The sequence below is a fragment of the Rousettus aegyptiacus genome, unplaced genomic scaffold, assembly GCF_014176215.1.
Source record: "Rousettus aegyptiacus isolate mRouAeg1 unplaced genomic scaffold, mRouAeg1.p scaffold_m13_p_1, whole genome shotgun sequence".
In the NCBI taxonomy this organism is placed as follows: Eukaryota; Metazoa; Chordata; class Mammalia; order Chiroptera; family Pteropodidae; genus Rousettus; species Rousettus aegyptiacus.
In genome coordinates, this window is record NW_023416284.1 from 165,775,055 (window position 1) to 165,778,854 (window position 3,800).

Genomic DNA, 3,800 nt, shown 5'->3' on the forward strand with positions numbered 1-3,800 from the left:
TTGTTAATTCAGTCCAACTTCAAAGAGGATTTTTAAAAGGGGGTTCAGCTGTCAGAAATTAACCCTAAGAAAATTACCAAATCAAAAAGTGACTTGGCCAGTCTTTCCCAAAATGATGTCAGGGAAAAACTGCTCAGTTGTAGGTATGGGAGCAAAAAGTCTCTTCCTATGCAAATGTTTAACTTAAAGTTTCTAAAGGGTTTGTGTGTGTGTGTGTGTGTGTGTGTGTGTGTGTGTGTGTGTGTGTGTTTTGGTAACCACAGGACTTTCCCAGACTTTGATATGCTAATGATGATGTAAATTTCCAAGGACGGGCATCTCAGTTTATTTGATCACATTTATCATCTGGGACCAGGGCTGGGAATAAAATGCGAGCAACACACTAGGCTGGTTCAGTGGCTTCCAAACGACAGAGTGGAGAAAGGGCTTTTCTAAGTTCACCTTGGTCTACAGCCATGCTACCCTGAATAAGTACAATTTCGTCTGATCTTGGAAGCTAAGCAGGGTCGGGCCTGGTTAGTATTTGGATGGGAGACCACCTAGGAAGACCCAGTGCTGTAGGCAATAAAAAATAATATAAAAAATAAAGGACTGTAAGCTGACAAGGTTCTTGCAATCTGTGAGGTCAACCAAGGGTTGCCTCGCCATGAATGAATGAATGAATGAATGAATGAATTCACCTTGTATTCTCGGACCTTTAGTTTCAGGACAATTTCAGGATAAGGTGGAGTCTCTATTAGTTCAAATGGGACTTGGGAGGAGGAGCCCTCCACCGAGCTAAATCCCTGAGAGCTTCTCAAGGCCAACAGGACTGCCAATTTCCCCCTGGCTCTAAGCAAAAACAGTCCCTATACCTGCTCCTGCAGAATGACTCAGAGGAGCTGCGTTCTGTTCCCTGAACTCTGATCTGCGTGCTCTAGTCTGTTTCAATGGTTTGTAACCATGGTTGTACTTCAGAATCACCTAGGGAGTGCTTATCTCTACAGATGTTGGGCCTGATGCCAAATCCACAGAATCCAACATGATTCTCAAGGAGCAGCCGCCGGAGCTGAAAAACCATTGTTCTGCTTCCTAGGAAGATGAGGTCAATAGACAAATAATTGATTGTGCATGTATCATAAACTGGGCACATTGATATAAAAAAGGGAAGGGCTACAGAAAAAGATTTTAATGAGTCCCCAAGTTTACAGACAAATCAATAGCATTTGCAGGTGGCCTTTTTTCTCGTGGGCTGTTTTCACAAAAATGTATTACTTTGAGAGGAGCTACAGTGCTTAGAACAAAGTGTTCCACAAAGCTCGTTCAAGTGCAATGATTACAGCTGGGTGTCTGCTGGTTCACACATGAGTTTAAGTTCCCCTACACAGCCTATCCATCATATGACCCTAATTTGAGGCTCAACATTTCATTACATGGCTTGAATCTCTGGAGGTCACCTGAGAAATTCAAAACCAGAAATGTTCATCGTGCTAAATAAAGCCAAGACTACTGTATGATACACAGCACAGGGCGTGGGCCTCTGGTGGGGATCTCATAAGTGGGTGGTCACCTATGTGAGATTGAAGGCAGTTTTTTAAAAAAAAGTTTTCTTCCTACATTACATTTACTTAACCTATCTTATACATACTGGCCTTAAGCAGAGTATGTCAGAATAGGGAAGAAAGGAAAGAGAGTTAAAATTAAAGACAGAAAATTTTCTTTGAAAAAAGAATCAATTTCAATACAATAGGGGACCCTGGAAGAGATTATAAAAAGAATTTTTCCCTCTTTCTTTTCTGAATGTCTTTAATTAGCACAAAAAAAGTTACCTATGCACATCGAATGGGTAGGAATAGTCCAACATAAAGGCAGAGTTGAGAAATGGTTAGGAAACAAAACCCTGAGTCCTGATGGAGATGGTAAGAGAAAGGGAGGCACCCAGAGGCTGCCAAGGCTCCTGGCTGCCACACCATCTGTGCACGCGCACGAGCTACAGGATGTGTGTAACTGACATAGTTCCAATATGGTCTGCCTTCCTACTCCCTATCAATTGCATGGTGGCATTTCTGGGTCTCCTTCCTCTTTAATACTGTCTTCTTCCCAACCCCAGGGTGGGGGGTAAGGTCATATACTGCCTCTCTTGGAAAGCTTAAACCAAACATATTCACATCAGAAGTACCTCTTCCTTTGCAGTTCTTATGCAAAGCAAGTAGAAGGCCATTTCTTTGGCAAAAATCTGAAAGTCTTCAGGGAGTCAAGGGTCAATCTGACTGATGTAGGCAAAAGAACAGGACCTAGGAGTTAGAACTGACATTTTCTGACCAGTGGAGGAAGCCTGGATAAGTTGGTGAAACTCTGGGCATCTGACTGTAAAATGAAGAGGTTAAGTTACCACCCCTGAGGCTCTCCTAGCTCTGAGCCTAGGGTTCCTTGATATCCCAGCATTGACTCTACTTCGCAGTTTTAACAGACAATGCAACATCCCAACTATTGTTAAACTACAACGGGAGGCCGCCAGGGTCATGTGGAAATAATTTTTTAAATGAAAGCTTTTTCATCAACTACATGAAAAGCATGTAATAAATCTAAAAATAGACTAAAAGGATTACATAGACAAGCAAAAATAGGATTTTGATGGGCTAAGTTGATTGCTGAACTATCATGACACATTTAAAAGCAAGTAAAGAAACTGCACAGTATTTCATTTGTTAAAATGCTTATGATTATAAAGAGGTAATAGACATTTGGCAGAATGTCCAAGGTTCTTGAAAGAATTAGCAGCACCACAAAAGGACATCCTGAGGAGCTTGTTGCAGTTAATTTATTTTAGCAGAGCTGCTCCCAAGGGTCCCAGATTCAAGGCGGTGGGGGGTGGGAGGGGGGCAATGGGGGTGCTCAAAGTTTTAATGAGATAACTCTTTAAAACAGCTGGTGCTGTACAGGCAGCACCAGCAAATTATCCCTACCTTGCATGAGTTCAGTTTGACTAAACAAAACAAAAACAAAAACTCTCTCAAGGGAAGTTTCGAGTGCACAGGATTCCCACCTTGCAATAAAAAAGTTAAGATCTCCAAATACTGAGACTATAAAGGACTAAGGTGCCCTCTTTCTACCGGGCCCTACGTCAACGACGTTCCCTTTTTGTGTTGTTATTTTAATATTAAAATTGCCCTGCTTGCAACTGCCCATTAGGGAGACCCAGAAATGAACATTGTGACCCATTAAAGGGAGCACAAGAAGCAGGACAAACCAACTCTACCGTGAAACGGTTCAAAAGACCAAAGACATCCACAAGTTCAAAAGCAATTAAATATGTATACTTCCCTGTATGTGTGTTATCCTTTGATTAAAAGTTAAAAATAAATTTGTAAAATACATAACAGTGTTCTCTTATGTAACATACGGTGCAGTCTTGTATCAATTTGACAAAGTGACACTTAAATATAAAGGTTTTCCAATAGGTCGTCTTGGGTTACAAGTAAAATAATGAAGAGAAATACAGATTTGTAACCTAAAGTCAAGAGATAACAGACATCATTTCTAATAATGTGAAAATCTAATACAAACTTAAGATTCCCTATTCCTCAGCTTTCCAACTCCAGATATAGAAACAAAATAGAGTGTGTTTATTGAGCTAGTGAATCATTGATCAAGTACCTAAAATTATCAAATGAAAACCATCATCTCTTCATTTTCTTAACACTTCAGTGTAGCTGGCTGCCTGTCCTACTCTTCCAAACCTTCCTGATGATTCCTAAAAAAGAATCACAGGGCAATATTATCTGCCACCTTCATAAAGATCATGTCTTTCTTCTAAGCAC

The 3,800-nt window shown here is 40.6% G+C and overlaps 1 pseudogene; it reads left to right on the top strand.

Annotated features, from left to right (window-relative positions):
- Positions 1–445: 445 nt before the first annotated feature.
- LOC118604922 lies at positions 446–564 on the top strand (annotated as a pseudogene).
- The last annotated feature ends 3,236 nt before the right edge of the window (positions 565–3,800 follow it).